Source organism: Cupressus sempervirens, chromosome 3 (genome assembly GCF_028749045.1).
Source record: "Cupressus sempervirens isolate cs-2001-9-10 chromosome 3, ASM2874904v1, whole genome shotgun sequence".
Lineage (NCBI taxonomy): Eukaryota > Viridiplantae > Streptophyta > Pinopsida > Cupressales > Cupressaceae > Cupressus > Cupressus sempervirens.
In genome coordinates, this window is record NC_143120.1 from 44,876,349 (window position 1) to 44,898,209 (window position 21,861).

Genomic DNA, 21,861 nt, shown 5'->3' on the forward strand with positions numbered 1-21,861 from the left:
GTCACTAATAGATTGTACTTTGTCACCACCTGACCGCACATCTCTTTATTGCATCTTAGATGTTAGATAGCAAACAAACATCAATATCTGCTTTCCTAATACTTTGTCTTTGAATTGCTCTTAGTAAATTAGGTACAATTTTTGTACATATTTGACTTACATGTTGTGCATTGAAACACATCATTAGGACATTGTACTAAACATTTCCATGACCATGAATCACCAGAAAAGAAACCCATCATTCATACAACTACAATCTCTCTCTGTTACTCTTCCAGTCTTCATAGACTTACTGCTATTTTGACATCAATGACAAACACAGTCATGAATGCAACATGTCAATACTCTCTAATGCTTAAGATACTCCCCCAAAGTAGTACCATCAACATTCATGCTAACACCCCTAAGAAATAATATTTTAAGTGAAATAAACACATGATAAATGAGAAAGAAAAGTAGGAATCTACTTACCAATAGGTTTTTCCATCGCATCTATGGCCATGCTACTTATTGAGTGAGTTTTATTATTTTTCTATTGTGCCAAGATCTCTCTTTTTATATACATACATACATAGACACACACATATGTATGTGTATGTATATATACATATATGTATGCATATACATATGTATATACATACATACATTCATATACATAGATCATAAGAGCACCATAGAGAGATTTTTTTTAAGGTGTTAAGTGAATTACTTCAAGATCCTACACAGAAATAATGCAAACCAAGAAAAATGGGTAGAGTTGCCAAGAAATTTTATAAAAACATATCATAGTAGAAAATTTTAGAAAGAAACAAGCCATAACCTAGTTAAATAGGTCTAGTTGTTGATTATCTAGGTTGATTACAAATTCTTGTAGAACCATCATCAAATTAGGTACAATAAAACAAATGAGATGTAGAGATCACAAGGGCATGACAACAAGATGTAGAAATCACAAAGGCACAACAACAAAATGTAGTGATCACAAGGGCATGGCAACAAAATCCTAGTTCTCCACTGATCTCTACAATCCACAAGATCTCTTTGTATATATACATACATACATACATGTACATAGTCACACACACATGTGTGTGTGTGTGTGTGTGTGTGTGTGTGTGTGTGTGTGTGTGTGTGTGTGTGTATATGTAGATACATACATACATATACATGTATGTATGTATGTAATATATAGAGAGAGATATTTTTTAAGGTGCTTAGTACATCTTAGCACAATAGAAAAATTGATCCAGCTACATTCATATTCCAAAGTCTAAATAATAAAACAATAAAACTCACTCAACCTGTGTTAAGTGACTTACCTCAAAATCCTACACAGAAATAATGTAGAGTTAATGGGCAATATATATATATATATAATGTATGTATGTAGGGGAAATATAATGCCCATTAACAATGAAAATAACTCTGTCCATTTTTCTTGGTCTATATATATATATATATATATATATATATATATATATATATATATATATATATATATATATATATATATATATATATATATATATATATATATATATATATATATATATATATATATATGTATGTATGTATGTATGTATATACATAAATACATACATACATACATATAAACATAGAAACATACATATACACATACATACGTACATACATCTACATCCTTTGCATGGTTTAGAGGTAATGTCATTGTGGTAAAGGCTTCTACAAGGGAATGAGCCTTGTGATTATGACATTTACACATAAGAAGAACTTGCTTCTTCAACTCCTTACACTCAACTCTTTACTGAAGTTATTCTTCCAATAGTGAGAATAGATGCTACAAATTCTTGGGAGCCAAGGGACCCTAAACCTATGCTATGTTTTAGGGAGACATGGGAGAAGTTACTACTAGCTTTAGTACTTCATAGCATTCTAGATCATATAGTGATGCCCAAATTAATAGTAGTAGTAGATACTCAGGATCCTCACAGGGAGACTATGCCAATACATGCATGGTTACATACTTGACTTCCATTGTTGGGCTAGAGTATGGATTCTTTATATCCAACCATTCATTATAAATTGGGAAATGCACTTCATGTCTGGCATGCAAATGTTGCATCTATATATGAAATTTTATCACCTTGGAAAATTGTATTTGATCATTGCCTTTGTTCAAGTCCTAATTTTAATGAAGTAACAAAGTGGTTTTTAGTGTGGAAAGGACTATTTCTCCCTGAGCTTCTTGCAAACACAAGGATAAGAAGTTAGCTAAATGGAGCCCTTGAAATGATAAATCAAGCTGTAGAGGGTATGATTATGCAATAAACTAGGGCTAGAGAGAATGTGAGCCATCATAGGGTGAAAAAGCAACACCAATTTGAGGCACTTTAGCAACATATGCTCAACAACAAGCCTCAACTTTCATGGGTAGCAGGATTCACCTGAATAATTCCATAGGTGCAACTTAGTTGAGTTTGAAGGAAGTGATTGAAATATATGCACAAGAACATGACATCCAATTTTTCCCTAAAGTGGGACACTCACATGATGGTCTTCAGGTTTATGGCTTTGGAAATCTTAGTATCTATCTAGATTCTGTAAAACAACAAGTTCTTGCATAATCTAGAGATATATGGGTGATTGCATCATTAGAGTAGCCAGTTGATATGCACTATAATTGAACTAGAGGAAATCATTGATAAACCAAACATATAATGAAGAGGAAACTTTTCGTGCCCTTGGTGGATTTTAGTGGAGATCTAGGATTTCATTGTCATGGCCTTGTGATCACTACATTTCATTGTCTTTGCATTTTTTTGTCATACCCTTGTGATCTCTATGCCCTTGCTTTGTGATTTCATTGTCATGTCATGCCCTTGTGATCTATGTTCCCATGCTCTACAATTTTCTTCAAGGGGAGATAAAATCATGAGATGAGATTTGAATAAATTTATTGTGATGTTTTTTTGCAGACAACTTATATGGATTCATATCTAATGATCATAAGCCAAAGGTATTCATGTGTGTCATACACCTTTCATGAAAAAAACCCTTAGTTATAGAAGTTTCTTCTACCATATGAGCAAGTATTCACCCTTGAGTGAGAAATTATATGCCATCTATAAAATCCTTTTACTTTTTTGGGACATGGAGCACATTCTATGTTAGTAAAATATAGGTCTGCAATTATTTGCATTTTCTTTTCAAAGATATGAATAATGATTGATTAGAATTTCCTGCATTTGTTTCTAGATATTACCCTCTATTATTTCCTTCCTCTAGAAATTATTGTCATCTTTAATTTCCCAAATCTATCCATACACACCTTCCTTCTACCCCACCATAGGCAGGGGCTAGAGTTGCATGCAACCCTTGTTCTCTAGCATGCATATGGTCAAATATAGACATGAATTACATAGGCATTATTAGCTGACCTACATATGGTCTTTTATTTTACGTAGTCCTCCATATGGCCTATTACTAATATACATTCTAATTTTAATAAAAATAATAGTCTTAAATGTATATGATTAAATAAAATAAACAAGAGTACTACTTGTAGGTGAATAATTCTAGTATTATTGATTATGTTAAACAAAATGCTTAATAAAACAAGTATGAAGTAATATAAATGGATCATCTACTCGATCCTATTATGACTTAATTTGAATGAATCTGATCATTACCTAGATGATATTATGCATGATATCTTTACTCAATTACCAAGAGATAATATAATATATAAGTACATATTTCTACATACTTAGTTTGGTATGAATAGTTTCGATTGAATGCAAGGATAATTGCTTGTGTGAATTCAAGACATGAATGATTAATTTAATTTAACACAAGCACTATGAAAGTGTGTATGTATGCATGAAAAGTAGTTCACATAGTGAACTAATATACATACATGCACATATGCATACAATCAGCATAATCAGTTATCCTTGAATCTAACCAAAGCTATTATATATGAATAAGAGATACATGTGTAGAAGGGAAAACATTTACATAGGTTCCTCTTTTCCCCTTCAAGAAAATCACAGAGCAAGGGCATGAAGATTACAAGGTTACAACATGACAACAAAATGCAGTGATCACAAGGGAACAACTAAAAAATCCTAGATCTCCACTAATCTCCACCAATGTCTAGATCTCTCCACCCTTGTTTGAAGCTCTCCACCCTCTTTTGCATGCAACTCTCCATAATCAATCAAAATAAATGGAGAATGACTAATATCATGTTTTTTTTTTTTTTTTTTTTTTTAATGTAGTTCTCCATATGATCTATTACAAATATATAGTATAATTTTAAGAAAAATAATAGTCTTAAATGTATATGATTAAACAAAATAAATAAGAGTACTAGTTGCAGTTGTATAATTCTAGTATTATTGATTATTTTAAACAAAATGTTCAATAAAAAAACTATGAAGTAACATAAATGGATCATTTGCACGATCCTTTTATGACCTAATGTGAATGCATTTGATCATTACTTGGATGATATTATGCGTGAGATCTTTACTCAATCACCAAGGTCCAAGAGATAATATAATCTGTAAGTACATATTTCAACATACTTAGTTTGGTATGAATAGTTTCAATTGAATACAAGGATAATTGCTTGTATGAATTCAAGATATGAATGATTAATTTAATTTAGCACAAGTACTTTGCAAATGTGTATGTATGCATGTAAAGTAGTTCACATCATGAACTAATATATATACATGCACATATGCATACAATCATCATAATCAATTATCATTGAATCTAACCAAGGCTATTAGATATGAACAAGAGATACATGTGTAGAAGGGAAAAAAGAAAAGAACATTTACATAGGTACCTCTTCTCCCCTTGAATAAAATTGTAGAGCAAGGGCACAGAGATCACGAGGGCACAAAACAAAAAATAAAATGCAGCGATCACAAGGGAATGGCAACAAAATCCTAAACCTCCATTGATCTCCACCCTTGTACGGAGCTCTCCACCCTCTTTCGTGTGCAACTCTCCACAATCAATCAAAACAAATGGGGAATGATTAATGCCATATTTTTTTAAAAAAATTAAAAATTTAATGCAATCCTCCATATGGCCTATTACAAATATACAGTCTAATTTTAAGAAAAATAATAGTCTTAAATGTATATGATTAAACAAAATAAACAAGAGTACTAGTTGTAGCTGTATAATTCTAGCATTACTGATTATGTTAAACAAAATATTCAATAAAACAAGTATGAAGTAACACAAATGGATCATCTTCTCAATCCTATTATGACTTAATGCAAATGCATCTAATCATTACCTAGATGATATTATGCATGAGATCTTTACTCAATCACCAAGAGATAATATAATCTGTAAGTACAAATTTCTACATATGTAGTTTGGTATGAATAGTTTCGATTGAATACAAGGATAATTGTTTGTGTGAATTCAAGACATGAATGATTAATTTAATTTAGCACAAGTACTTTGCAAATGTGTATGTATGCATTTAAACTAGTTCACATAGTGAACTGATATACATACATACATGCACATATGCATAAAATCATCATAATCAGTTATCCTTGAATCTAACTTAAGATATTATATATGATTATAATATGAACAAGAGATAAATGTTTAGAAGGGAAAAAAAAAAAAAAAATTTACATAGGTACCTCTTCTCCCCTTGAAGAAAATTGCAAAGCAAAGGTATAAAGATCACAAGAGCATGACACGACAATGAAATGCAGTGATCACAAGGGAATGACAAAAAAATCCTAGATGTTCATTGATCTTCACCAATGTTTAGAGCTCTCCACAGTCAATAAAAAAAAGGGAATGATTTATTTTGTGTTTTCTTTTCTTTTTTGTTTATAATCCATAATCCACAATCCACAAGATCTCTCTCTATACATACATACATACATACATAGACACATATATAAATATCAATATGTATATATGTATATACATACATACATATATACATATACATACATACATATACATACATACATACATATACATATATACATTCATATATACATACATGCATGAAAACAACAATGCACTTTCTAAGAGTTTACAATTGTTCAACAAAATTAATGTTTTACAAGAAAATGCACTTGAAGAACTGTTAGCTCAGAAGCAAGAACATGGTGTTGAAATAGTATAGAAAGTGCTTGGCATGAGAGGTCTGCAAGTGAGGGTGTTGAGCAATCTTGAAAACTTGAACCCTAAAATGAAAGCTATCAATGATCAAACACCTATGCCAAAGTTACAACACAATGTGAAGTTGATTTTAGATATGGTAGAGGCAGATATTCATAAGTTTGATAATCAAAATGTAAGGCACAAAAGTGAATGAGAAGGAGTGGCTTTAGAAAGAGAAGGAGATGGAGGAACTTTAGAAAGAGACTGCACGATAAAAACAATGACTAGAAAACAAGAGGATATTATGGAAGCCACTAGATAGAAGCCATTAGATAGAATCCAAGAAAGTATTGCGGTAGATAATATGACATTGGAATCAATCACAAGTGTCTTTGGGAATTTACAGTCCCAATATTAGGAGGACTACAAGATGTGTAGTTTGCCACGTATTGCATTTGCATTTGCTTATAAGAGTGTTTCAAGTATTGGCACAATCTACCTGCAATGATCCCAAGTATCAAATGCTTATAAGAGTGTTTCAAGGTTGGGAACCACTTCAACATCTTTTGCATGGTTTATAGGTAAATTCATTGTGGCAAAGGCTTCTGCAAGGGAATGAGCCTCATGATTATTGCATTTACACAGAAGCAGAACTTGCTTCTTCAACTCCTTACACTCAACTCTTCATTGAAGTTATTCTTCCAGTAGTGAGAATAGCTACTACAAATTCTTGGAAGCCAAGGGACCCTAAACCTATGCTACATTTTTTTGAGACATGGGATACATTACTATCTACTTTAGTACTTCATAACATTCTAGATCATAGACTGATGCCCAATTTAACAACAATAGTAGATATCCTCGATCCTCGTAGGGAGAGTGTGCCAATACATTCAAGGTTACATCCTTCACTTCTATTTTTGCGCCAACATTTGAAGCCTTTATATCCAACCATTCATTATTAATCTGGGAATGTGCTTCATGCCTAACATGCAAGTGATGCATTTGCATATGCAATTTTATCACCTTGGAAAACCGTATTTGATCCTACTAGCTGGGAACAACTAATTATTCATTTTATTGTACCTAATCTGATAATAGTTCTACAAGAATTTGTAATCAACCCAACTAATCAAAAACTAGACCCATTTAATTGGGTTATGCCTAGTTTCTTTCTAAAAATATCTACTATGATATGTTTTTGTAAAAATTCTTGTAAACTCTGCCCATTTTTCCTGGTTTGCATTATTTTTGTGTAGGATCTGACCACAGATAGAAATAAAAACTACATACTAATATAACCAATAATAGAAAATAATAGATCACACAGAAATGAACAGAAGGCACCAAGATTTAATGTGGTTCACCCAATCCCTGGGCTACGTCCAACAAACAACAAGTCCAATCTTATTACAATCCAGTGATTACAACCTGATTATAGTTCGTAATCCCTTATAGCTCAATACTGTCGCAAGAAGCAATTTTGCGTCACAACATTATGAAAAAATACCCAACCCTAAACCCTTTTATACAAGTATTAAACCACTTTAGGGTTATAACATGTCGGCCATAATTATCGATAACTTTAGTGGCGAATCCCCGAACCCCACTAATTATGAAGTATGTACAGTACTTTCCTGATCAGTCACCACAATCTAACAATCTCCCACTTGGGGACTAATCAGGATCCACACTAAACAACAATCTCCCACTTGGAGGCTGATCCTATAGCAATACCACTACCACATGGGGCTCCCACTAGATCAAACCAACCTGGACTCTGCTATTCTTTTATTCATGTTCAGTCTAAAAGACCAACCAAAGCTGAAGAGGATTTCAGCTTCTCCCTTGTTACAACCTTTGTCAACATATCTACTAGATTGTCATTGGTATGTATCTTCTCCATCTTTAACTATCCATCCTCCAAAATTGACTGAATGAAATGATACCGCAATTGTATGTGTTTGGTCTTAGAATGCAAAGCTAAATTCTTTGCAAGATGAATGGCACTCTAACTATCTGTGAACAAATAATTATCCTTCTGAGGATGTCCCAATTCTTCCAAGAAGAACTGAAGCCATATCATCTCCTTGGCTATCTCTATAGCAGCAACATACTTTGCCTTTGTAGTGGATAGAGCCTTAATCTTATGTAACCTAGAAACCCAGTTCATAGCTGCCCCACCAATAGTAAAGACATAACCTGTAGTACTCTGTCTGGTATCAATATCCCCTGCCAAATCTAAGTCAACATAGCCCTGTAAATCAATAGTAGAACCCCCAAAGTGTAAACACTTATTGGATGTTCCACTAAAATTTTTGAGAATCCACTTGACAACATTCCAATGCTCAAATCCTGGATGACTCATATACCTGCTAACGACTCCCACTGCATGTGCAATATCTGGCCTTATGCATACCATAGCATACATCAAGCTTCCTATAGCTGAAGCATAGGGTACCTTGGACATCTTATCCTCCTCTTCTTGTGTCTTAGGACACATCTCCTTAGTCAACTTCAAATGACCAAGTAAGGGTGTGCCAACAGCTTTAGCATTCTCCATAGAGAAACATTGCCACACCTTCTCAACATAATCAGCCTAAGATAGTGTTAATGCTCTATTCATCCTATCTCTAAAAATCTTCATACCAAGGATTTGTTTTGGTGCCCCCAAATCCGTCATAGCAAATGCATGTGCTAACTAGCATTTCAGCCCCTTAATATGATCCATGTTAGACCCATCTACAAGCATATCATCAACATATAAACAGAAAATAATGTAGCTATCATCATCCAACCTCTTAAAATAAACACAATAATCTGAATGATACCTATTATAGCCATGCTCATGCATAAACTTGTCAAATTTTAGATACCATTGCCGAGGTGCTTGCTTCAAGCCATATAAACTTTTCTTCAATTTGCACACTAAGTTCTCCTTACCTTTGACCTCAAATCCCTGTGGCTAAGCCATATAGATTTCTTCATCCAAATACCATGAAGGAAAGCTATTTTAACATCCAGTTGCTCTAAATACAAATCTTTAGTAGCCACAAGACTTAAAACAGTACGGATAGAAGTCATTTTAACAACAGGAGAAAATATCTTATCAAAGTCAATTCCCTTTTTCTGTGCAAATCCTTTTACAACTAACCTGGCCTTAAATCTTTTCTTACCTCCTTCCTCTTCTTTCAACCTATAAACCCACTTATTTTGTCAAGCCTTTTTACCTGTAGGCAACTTGCATAGATCCCATGTCTTATTCTTCAGCAAAGAGTCCATTTCATCTTTCATTGCAGACTCCTACTGAATCTTAGTATCCACCTGCATAGCTTCATCATAACTTTTAGGTTCACCAGCATCAGTAAGTAAAATTGAATACAAAGAGGGAGAAAATCTTTGTGGAGGTCTAATTTTCCTTGTTGACCATCTAACATTCATTGGTGTGTGTGGTATTTTTTGTTGTGGTTGTTGCATATCACGAGGAATGGCTGGAACATCAGCATTTGGAGTATCATCCAACACTACATAGTCATCTTCTTTCTTCTCATGTTGCTACAACAGATCTTTGTACAATAGTTTCTCATTGAATATGACATCTCAACTTCTTATAATTTTATGATTTTCAAAATCCCAAAGCCTATAACCAAATTCATTAATGCCATATCCAAAAAAGACACATTTCTTTGATTTTTTTTCTAGCTTGGTTCTATTTTCAGAGTCTATATGAGCAAAAGCTTCACAACCGAAGGTCTTGAGAAAAGAATAACTCACCTTCTTACCAGTCCATGCCTCCTTTGGAATACCATAGACCAAAGGAGTAGAGGGACCTCTATTAATCAAATATACTGTAGTATTGACAACCTCGACCCACATGTGTAAGGGCAACCCAACATGCAACCTCATGCTCCTTGCGCGCTCCATTATAGTCCTGTTCATGCGTTCAACCACTCCATTTTCCTGTGGAGTCCTTGGAATAGTTTTCTATCTATGAATACCATTAGTGGAGCAATAATTTTCAAATTCATGATTGCAATACTCACCACCATTATCAGATCTGAGAGATTTAATTTCTTACCAGTCTCATTTTCAACCAAGTATTTTCATTTCTTAAAAGTTTGAAATACATCAGATTTCTATCTAAGGAAATAAACCCATTCTTTTCTAGTTGCATCATCAATAAATGTAACATAATAATGAGAGCCACCAAGGGAAGATACCTGAGCTGGTCTCCATACATCTGTATGCACAAGCTCTAATTTCTCCTTTTCGTTTTCCTTCCCAGTCTTTAAAAAACTCACTCTCTCTTTTTTTCCATTCGCACAACTTTCATAGAAATCCATATTAACACATTTTAGACCTGGTAAAACTTTCTTTTAATGAATTAATTTCATACCTTTCTCACTCATGTGCCCAAGTCTATTGTGCCACAGTGTTGTACCAGAATCTATAGCAGCTATTTGTTCTTCCTGCTCAACTGTAGCAATTGTTCCTGAACATTCATTTTTCTCTAAAACAATCAAAGTAGAAGGAACAATATGACTTTTACAAAGATATAAGGTGCCTACTTTCACACCTTTTGCTACTACAAGGGAACTTTTTGAAACCTTCCAATTTTTATCATTAAAAGTAACTACACAACCCTCATCACCGAGTTGCCCTGCTGAAATTAAATTTGTACTTAGCCTTGGAACATGTCTTACCTCATGTAGCAGCCAATGATTTCCATTCTGCAACTTAATCTTAATTTTTCCATTTTCAACAATTTGATAGAGTTCATTATCACCTAAATAAACAAGCCCAAAATCCCCTTGGACATAATCAATGAAATAACCTCTATGAGGTGTAGCATGAAATGAAGTACCAGAATCTAAAACCCATGAATCATCTACACTTTCTAAAGATAGAAGCAAAGAATCCTCTTTGGATTTTTTACTTACCATATTTGCCTCCTTATCTCCATCTAATTTGTCTCCTTCATTTTTCTTTCGATTCTAGCAATCTTTCTTTTTGTGCCCTAGTTTCCCACAGTACTAGTAATCGTTTGGTCCTCTCGATTGAGACCTCTTCCCCTTTGACTTTCCTCTTGATTTCCCATGATTTTTAGAGTTACTTCCTCTCTTAGTCGTCTTGCCCCTGCTTTGTGCATTCAAAGCATTTCTTGATGTAGATCCACCTGAGGATTTCCTACGAGTTTCCTCACTCAAAACAACACTGATCATATCATCATATTTTAGAGTACTAGATCCATGAACAAAATTAGTCATCGCCATTACCAAGCCATTCCAGCTTTTAGGAAAAGAACACAATATCAAGAGAGCCCTAATTTCTTCATCAAAATTGATACCCACAGAAGATAACTAACTAGTAATAGTATTAAACTCATTTAAATGATCTACAATAGATCCACCTTCTGCCATTTTCATATTAAATAAACACTTCATGAGAAATACTTTGTTTGAAGTGGAGGGCTTTTCATACAGTGTCGCTAGGGTTTTCATCAAATCTTTTGTCATCTTTTCTTTTGTAATATTAAATGCCACCAATGGTGCCAAGCATAACCGAATGCTTACGAGTGCCTTTCTATCCAAAAGATCCCATTTAGCCTCTGACATAGTTCCCTGATTCTTGGCTTTGCCTTCCAATGGCTTCCATAAATCCTTCTGATATAGATAGTCTTCCATTTGCATCTTCCATAACTGGAAGTTCTGCCCATTAAACCTGTCAACCCTCAGCTTACCCTAATCTACCATCGCTCCCACTCAACCGTGACACTCCCACTTAACCGTGAGACTTTCCTACAAAGGATAACTAAAAGACAACCTCACTTTGATACCACTTGTTAGGATAAAACCACAGATATAAATAAAAACTACATGCAAATATAACCAATAACAGAAAATAATAGATCACACAGAAATGAACACAAGGCACCAAGATTTAACATGGTTCACCCAATCCCTGGGCTACGTCCACCAAACATCAAGTCCGATCTTATTACAATCCAATGATTACAACCTAATTATAGTTGTAATCCCTTATAGCTCAATACTACCACAAGAAGCAATTTCACATCATAACATAATGAAAAAATACCCAACCCTAAACCCTTTTATACAAGTATTAAACTGCTTTCGGGTTATAACATGTCGGCCATAATTAGCCATAACTTTAGTGGCGAATCCTTGAACCCCACTAATTATGAAGTATGTACAGTACTTTCCTAATCAGTGACCAATATCTAATAGGATCTTGAGGTAAGTCACTTAGCATGGGTTGAGTGAGTTTTATTATTTGGATTCTGGAATATGTATGCAACTAGATCAATTTTTCATTGTGCTCAGATGTAATAAGCACATTAAATCTCTAAGATATACATGTTTACAAGCAAATATAAAGAGATACCTATTTAGAAGGGGAAAAAATGAACATTTACATAGCCCTTAAAGAAAATTGCAAAGAAAGGGCATGAAGATCACAAGGGCACATCATGGCAACAATCACAAAGCAAGGGCACGACAACTAAATCACATGGCAAGGGCATGACAATGAAATGCAGAGATCACAAGGGTATGACAATGAAATCACAAAACAAGGGCATGACCACAAAATTCAGAGATCATAGCAAAAAAAATACAGAGAAAGGGCATGGCAATGAAATGTAGAGATCACATCACTAAAATTCATCAACCACAACTCTCCACCCTTGTTCAGAGCTCTCCACCCTCTGTCATGCGCAACTCTTGACACAGTAAAAAATAAATGGGGAATGATTTATGGCATATATTTTTTCTTTTTTAATACTCGTGAGGGCATCAAAATTATGACGCTAATGTTGGTATTGTGACAATATTGGGGACAATTGCAATAAAAAACATAAAAATTCACCATAAATCATACCATGGTCATAATATTACCCCAAATATTGTAGTGATTGGGTATTATATTCCTTAACTCTAGTGGTGTATACTTAAAATTAGCCATCATATTTAACATTGCATGTTCCACCTTGTTCTTATCTTTATCAAGAATCAATCCATATATCTTTTTCCATATCATTTTTCTTTCCTCAACGACATGTTCTTCAAAATTAGGAAATCCCTTCTCTTAGGTACAAATCTATTATTGAACTCTTTCATTGATTTTGCATTTTGCTTCTTATTCAACTCAAGCATGACTTGGGCAAGTGCATGCTCTTTGATTTTCATCTCAGTTTTTAATGCATATATCCATTTCCCATCTACTCTACCATAGAGCTAATTATGTATTATATTCCCTAGCTCTAGTGGTGTATAATTAAAATTATCCATCATATTTAACATTGAATGTTCCACCTTGTTCTTATCTTCATCACTCAATTCATCAAACTTAATAAAATGAAATCATGACAAACATACACTTCCCCTAATATTTTTACATGCCTTATCAATTGTCTCAGGCTTCTTGTGCACAACCACTCTAAATTGGCTTGTATCCTTTGATTCTATTACGTCCTCATCATCATCTTCTTTGTCAACTATGAGCCTTCTTCTCAACTTCTTCATTATTTGGCTTGGCTTAGCCTCTTCAAGATTAACCTTTTTTTTGTTGTACTCCTACCTTGAGTAGGTCTTGTAACTTTTACTACTCCCTTTCTCTATGGCTTGGTAGTTGTGGTAGAAGTTTCCTTTGTTTGTTGTCTTGTCATTTTTTGTGTTTCAAAAGTAGGATTGGAATCATTCTTCTTGCCTTTATTTTTCTGTAGCTTGGCCACAACTATCTCTTTGCCTTTATTGTCAGCCTATTCTTCTTCTTGACCTTCCTCTTCTTCATTTCTTTCTTCCTCATATATTTCTTCTTCTTCTTCTTCTTCATAGGATATGTCTTCTCCTTTAACGTTTGTGATATGTAGTGTTCCTTTATGTTTGACACCTTCACCCAATACTCTTTCAAGGTTCTTGATCATCCACTTTCTCTTCCAATTCAGCTTAGGAAATTTTCTTTCCATGATGATCTTAACCATTTTAGTTTCATATTACTAAATGAATTGACTTCTTTATCTATTGTTTCATCCAAAAATACTCTAATTGTTTCAAATTCTTCATCAATGTTGATCTCATAACCTAGTGGCTTTAACCATGCAATTCTAGGTACGAGTACTTGGATGTAGGTCTGATCTGTATCTAATAGAAAACATATACTTTCACAATACTTTTCAACTAGAGACTTAGGGATCCTATTCCTTCATTTTAAGCTTGAATTGATCAAAGTAACCATGCATCACAACCTCAAAATTATCTCCCAACTAATTGATAAATTCATGGATTTGTTGGGTGAATGGCTTCTCCTTGCTCCAAGTTACATTTACTTTAGTAGGAAAATATATTTTCACATAGAAAAATATAAAAACCAACAAAGAACCAAACTCACACATAGTATTCTTGACCTTCCCGATACTCTTCATGTTTTCTTCTGACTATTGCAATTGAAGCTCGGTTAGGTCATATGAATGACCTTTCTTCACAATTTTCCTAGGAAACATCAACCACAACACATGGAACATTGTCTGGCCTAATATATTGGTATAATTTATGAGCTATTACCCTCAAAAAAAAATTTATTTGCCATCCTAAATAGTAGAGATTATCATACCACATTTATTCCATACTACCAGTATACTGGCCTCAATCCATCTTTTCTTTAACATTTGATGGTTTTCACTTTGTTACTTGTAGGGTAACTAGTCACTCGATGTATAATATACTTTGTGATTTCAAATGGATATGTTTCATGTACATGGCTTAGACAATCTTGATCCATTTAACCTTGTAAACTTTTGGAAAATCTAGGGCACGAGTGAGTCTAGCCTCGATAATATGGTTGTGTTCCTTCTTCAACTTTCCATGAACACATGTAACCTACCATAAGAATTCTTCAACTTAAAAATCACCTACTCACCAATCTTGCATGTTTAACTTCACCTAACATTGTGGATCATTATAACCCTAGGTGGGATGGATGACATGGCACTAGATGTATCACCCTTCAATGCAATCTCATGATATGCCTTGAACTTTGGTGGTTTCACTACTTCATTACGAATTAATTGAATATCACTAACCTTTGATGCCTAACCCTTCTTGATTGTTGAAATTGATGTCATTTCTATGTTTTGGGTTTCAAAATTTAACACTACTTCACTCGATGATAATGCAACTTTCAAATCACTATAGTTGTCAATGACATGTAGAATCTTGATACAAATCACTTAGCTTTGCTCTCAAATCGCTCTAAATTTTCTCTTCTCTTGAAACTCAAATGAAAGGTGTTCAAAATGATTGATATAATTTATTATAAGCATTGAAAATTCAACTTAAGGGACTCATAAATTCTTTGTACATATTGATGGGACTCAAAATTACATTCCCGTATTGAATACCATTCCAAAATTTTGAGTCACTTTAAGTCCTATAAACACATTTTCTTGCTTGTGTACCCAGCTATTATTTTAAGGCCTAAGAAGTGTTTAATGTTTCTAAGACCTTGCATTCAGCACTTCTTTGTGTCCTGTGACAATAAATTATCATTTTGTTTCATTCTATGAAGTTTGATGTCTAGGAATGTTCAGTTCAGCATGTTTGCCTAAGTGTCAAACAATGACAAAAGGCTTAGTTTGTATTTGAACATCTTGCACCCGATTATGTTTCATGAATTCCTACTTTGGTATTTCTTATTTCACATATCTATGAACCTATGCTTCAATTTGCATCTAATTTTGATACATTTTGACTAGGTTTTGAATCCCTTGAAGTTGGTTACTTATCTCTATCATACTAATGCAAATTGTCTTGGATTCTGGGAGGCCCTATTTGACTGACAATAACTATGATCAACTTGAATCTACTAAGAAAATTCCTCTTGTATTTTATTTTAGAGGTCACACACTTTCTATGTTCCATATTTGAGTGTATGACAAATCCGTTTGATCAATTTTCAAACATGGCTTCGAATGCAATTTATGATGTTTTACTAGTGTCAAGGAATACACATTGATCAATGCCCCTGTTTGGGATGTCATAACTCTAAATTTGTGATTGTCTAAACCAAATGGATTGGACCACTATGTTCTACTCTAAAAATAATTTAATTTTTCCATTTTTCAAACCTTGACAAATCTATCTGTACACTTTCCTAGGTCCATTGCATTTGTGAAAATCATTGTCCTGTTGATGTTTCTAGTTTTGCAATTCTAAGTACCCCACTTCAAACGCTTACCAAATTCAACCTATTTTTTTTCATGAGCCCAAATCAAATATTTATATTCTCCTTATGAGAGTGCACTAATTCTCTAGTTTTTGTGCTCCCAAGCATTCATTTGACCTATTTTTGAAGCCAAAACTAAATGTGATTTATGGTTTTTTGACATGTTTACTTGCAAGCAGTTTTGATTGGGCAACTTTGACAGTAAATATATTTTTACCCATGTGTAATCATGACATGAGATTGAATAGAGTAAGAGAATAAAGAACCAATATGCTAGCCTTTAGGGCCCAATTACCTATTTTGGTTTGTTTTTAAAGCCAGTTAGAGGACCCCTTAGCACGAAGTTGACAAGTTGCAAAAAAAGGTGAATAGAGTTTTAAAGTCTTATTCGATTCTTGAACTTTTTTCTAATTAGTGCTAGATGTTCAGTAGGCTAGTTTGAGGAATCAGGTTTTTCAGTTCACAAAAAAATTAGCCAAACCCACTTTGGGACCCGGCTAAATTCATCGAATTACTGAAAGGGGGAGAATCTTTTGAGTTTGATGGATGTCATCAAACAATGCACTTATCATTAAAGATATTTTTTTCATAAAATGTTTTGGTCTTATTTAAAGCTTGAATTGGTCAATATGGGCTCCAATGTTTCAAAGGTAATTTTTAACATCATTCTGGAATTAACTGTTATATACATAGCCTCTTTTAAGATTGATAGAGCTTGTGTTTCTCCACATATATTGAGAAATAAAGTATGGAATTGAATGTATGGGTGTCCAATGTGAGTGGTGTTAGTGAATAGTTTTTCCCAAGATCTTTGGCAAATTTGAACAAGGGAGGAAAATGCAAATTAACAAATTGAATTCATATTTATTGATAAGGAATTCCCTGCTTTAAAGATTTACTCAATATTAATCAAGGTGTAACTAACCTTTATGAAAAGATAATTGTTCTTCCTCTATCGAGGGAAAATCTTCCCAAGAAGTATTTTACTAAAAATACTTAAAAGATCAAAATCATCTCACAAATACGAAATAAATGTTGATGTTGAAAAAACACTTAATCTTAATGATCAATATCATATACATGATTGAATGTTAAGATAAAAGAACAATGTTAAAACAACAAAGATTTGACCTCCTACAGCTTCTAAGATTCAAAACAGATAATTCCAAAAGAATGTAACAATTATAACTTAACTTCTAAATATAAAACACACTCTCAAGAATGCATATCACCACAAAGTAAACAATAGTATTTTCTTCAAGAAGTTTCTATTAAAATAAAATTATAGAACTTTACTTCAATTGTTGCAAATTCAAAATGTTCTGTTTCAAAATTTAAAAGTATAGAGTATCAAAACAAAAGTATTTTTTCTTTAGTCTATGGAGAGGTTAACCCTATCAAATATCATCTATTACATATATATATAGGCATAGGGATGGATAGTTATCCAAAATTACCTCGCTAAAGGTAAATTGTCCATATGTTAACACAACCGTGTTAATTGAAAAGCATCAAAAAAGAAAATAGGAAAGAAAAACAACTACCCATCGATCATGTGACACATCAAGAGGAACTGTCCACATTGGCTGCAATCTTCTGGCTTTCAATGTCTCATATGTGGTTGAAAAGTAGAGATAACAGACTGATGGGGTAAGCTGATATACACCATCCGCTATTTCTAGATTTCTTCCTCTCTCTTCAGTTATGCCATCTTCGCTACGTGCATCTCCAAATGCTTCAAATTGATTATCAGCATAGCCTTAGTATGAGAAATAATGGAGAAATCTTGCCTACGTGGTGTCTTTTTGTCTTGGACCTCTTGGAACTTTCTTTTGATTTCACTTATCAGTTCTTCCACAGGGGCAACAAAGTCACTCTCTTTTCCTTCACAATTCTTACCGAACCACTTCAGATCACCTTGAATGATTTTTTCCACGAGCCTGAGGCTATCCAATATTTCTTTGATTTTGGTGACTACCTGGACAAGTGCCTCATTCCTCCATTTGATGCAATCCTTAATTACATGTAAGGTTTTCTCATCAAGGCCAGCGATAAGGCATTCAGCTTGAAATTTTTGGAAACCAAATCGCTAAATTCTTTCAATCCAAAGCACCACCTTCACCCAATTATTTCTCTTTTTTTCAAAACCTTCATTGCTAGACTCCACCTTTTTAATGATGATAGGGGTCTCCTTTGAAGCCTTGTCTAAAAGTCTAATCTGTTGCTCAGTTTCTTTTAGGACAAACAACAACCATTCTTTGAATGTTTTTGTAATAGCTTTTCACTTTTGGAGATTGTCAAGAAATTGTTGATTGGCTGAAGAGGATACATCCACCATTGCTAACATTTCATTCAGAGGTTTGGGTTCTGGATGCAGGATGGCATTGATATATTGTGCCATGCTTTTCATTGCCTCTTTCATTTCTTGCTTGTCCTAAGCATCCTTCCAAACTCCATCTAATATCTTCTTGTTTGAAACCTCAAAAATCTTCATATCAACAACATGACTCCCCTTTCCAAGGTCAATCTTCGATACTTGGCAGTCCTAAGGAGTAAGGTTTTCATGGGAACTACCTTCCGGTGGCTGGGCTATTTCAGCTATCTAGTGTTTTGAGTTTTTATCAAAGTTCAACCTAGACTTAGTTTTGGCCCTTTTAGTTTTTGAAGGCTTTCCCAAGAATTTTCTAACCAAGTCATCAATAGGCATAGATATTGGTACTAAACTCATTTTCTTCTCAACAAAAGTTTCCAGCCACTTGGGGTTAGTAGGTTCTTTACCTGCCGTAGGAGAAATTTTTGCTAAGGCCAAGGTGTTGGATTGAGAACCAGTGTTTTCAGGAGACTTTTGAGGATCTAGGGTACTATTTGTACCATGAGGGAAATGGGAGACTACTTCAAACTTTCCTTTGCTTTAATAGGATCTAGGTCAACTGTGACTATCCCCTTTTCTTTGCTTGATGTTTCCTTTTTAGTGCTAGAATGAGATACCCTTTTGAACATTGCGACCTCTTCTTGAACTTGAAATTTAAGTGGCTTGGGAGTTACTTCAACTTCAACTTCAACTTTAGCTTTAGGAGAACCTGCAATAGAGTCAGCAACATCAGGGTTAGAGATGGCCTTAGGTTTGGGTTGCACTTTTTTGTGCTTAGCTCTCGAGTATTTCTCTGGGACTTTAAGAGTGGTTGATTCAATTTTTTTTAATTTCAATCATTTCTTAGTTCTTTTCAACACCTCTAAAGTATAGGACATTAGGTCATCTTCTTCCCTCTTAGTCCAATCAAGCTCAGGGATACGTATGCATTCAATTTGTTCAACATAGAATAGGTCAATCACCTCTTTAGCTTCATCTTCATTTATCCTATAGGTATTGAGATCTACCTTAAAATACTAATCTAATTGATTGTCAAGTTGGACCATAATCTTCTTCTAACTTTAAATTCATTAGGACAATTTGTCCAGTAATCTTCCAGATGAGGAACATGGGTTAATGAAGATGCATTCCTCAAATTATTCCTAGAAAATCCTGCATAATCAAAATATTTTTTGGGAGTATATGGTTTGAGGCATAAACATGACAATGTAGGTTGTGCTAACTTGGACTGTTTATAGTTTGAACACCTATAATGACCAATTTTAATAGGGAACAAGAATGATACTGAGTTTTTTGTACTTTCAAAGGAGTCAAATATACAAATGAACTGCCTACATATCTCTGATAAAACAATACTATCTAAATAGTAATGTGGCAACTTAAGTTGTTCACCAAAAAAGCCCCCAAATCGTAGATATGTAAATTTAGGGAATTGAATATAAAAACAACCATAAATTTTAATAGCCTACATGGATTCCTTTGATAGCCTATGATTTTCATGACCTTGGAGCTCAAAAACTAACCTCCCAAGACAGACATCATTAACCCTCCTGAATTCCTTGCAAGATTCAATTGCATGAAGGTCTTTGTAGTATTGGTAAATTGTCATCTCTTCTATCTAGGGCATATGTGTAAGTCCCTCCCATTCTTTGGATGCTACTAAAATATAGACTAGGAAGGAATATAGAAAGAACGAGCTGAAATTACCTACGTGATGAGGCCTCTATGTAAATTCTTAGCTATTAAATTTTCCCAATCAATAAATTTTTCACCTTCAACAATCTTCAAAATGAAAAGATACATCCAACTTTCCCAATGAAAGGCATGATCATTTCCTTTGACCTTGTTCAAGAGTAACACAATGTCTATTATTTCTTTAGTGAAATTCTCAATTGTCAATGGCTTAGGCAATCATGAGCCTCCTTCAACTGGCCTCAATAACTAGGTTTGAGCCACAATAGAGTCATAATCTTTCTTTTTTCCATGATACAGGCACTTAGATTCCTTAAAGGTCCATGGTTCATATGGTTCTTTATGAGAGATTCTCAAGGCTGGACTAACACTTGTCCTACTTATTCTTACTAATACCTCGCCTAAAACTTTCTTTATGCATTTGGTGTTTGGGTCATAGTGATTTGCATACTCAACAACTAGTTCTGGGCATTTAGTAGCTGGTGGGAAGGCAATGACTTCCAACAAACCACTACTGGCTAACTTTTGATATATGGGACCAAACTGAACATCCCTCACCCACTCAATTACATCCCCTAGGTTTTTATTTACTATGAAAGTATCTTGAATTTTAGGAAGGGAGCTTAAAAGGAAAGCTTTTTCAAGCTTAGGCATTTTGGGGTAGAAGAGAGTCATGGTTCAATTAAAAAGACACAGATTTACAGAATTAAACCAAAAACACTTCAAGTGAAAGCCAGACATAGAAATGACAAAGTGGGAGATAATGCACTTATTGTTTTTGTTTGAGTTTAGACTTCCACCTTCTTTTCTTACCAATCGACGTCGAGAGCTCAAAATGATTAAATGAACACTCATACAGGAAAAGGGGGGCAATTATGAGGATTGATTTCTTAGAAACCCAAGAACAGATATGAGTGGGCAAAAAATTTATTACAAATGTGCCACCTTTACTTTGACAATACTTGTAATGAAATTTTTAGTTAATACCCATAAAATCCACATGCAGCTCAACCTTTCATGATATCACAAAATCCATGCACCACCTTTTTCCATAAAGTAACCATACTTTAGCACAATTTCTCATGATTACTATAATTATTTCCTTTTTCATCTTTGATATCACCTTAAGGTGGGACCCATTCCATTAGCTCATAAAGATGAGTTTATAATCTTGCTATGCACTTTCTGCAATAAAACAAGCACATGTCAGAAAATCTCAAAGCTAGTTTGAATCAACTTCTACTTCAACTTTAACTTCAAAAAGTAAACTTGGGTTGATGAGGAGGAAACTTTATTGAGATAAAAAGGAAATATTGAAGCTAAACTTGAACTTGAATTAAATCAAGCTTCAACTTCAACTTCAAGTTGCAAAATGACACTTGGGTGGTAACTTTGCACATCGAGGAAAGGATATGGTA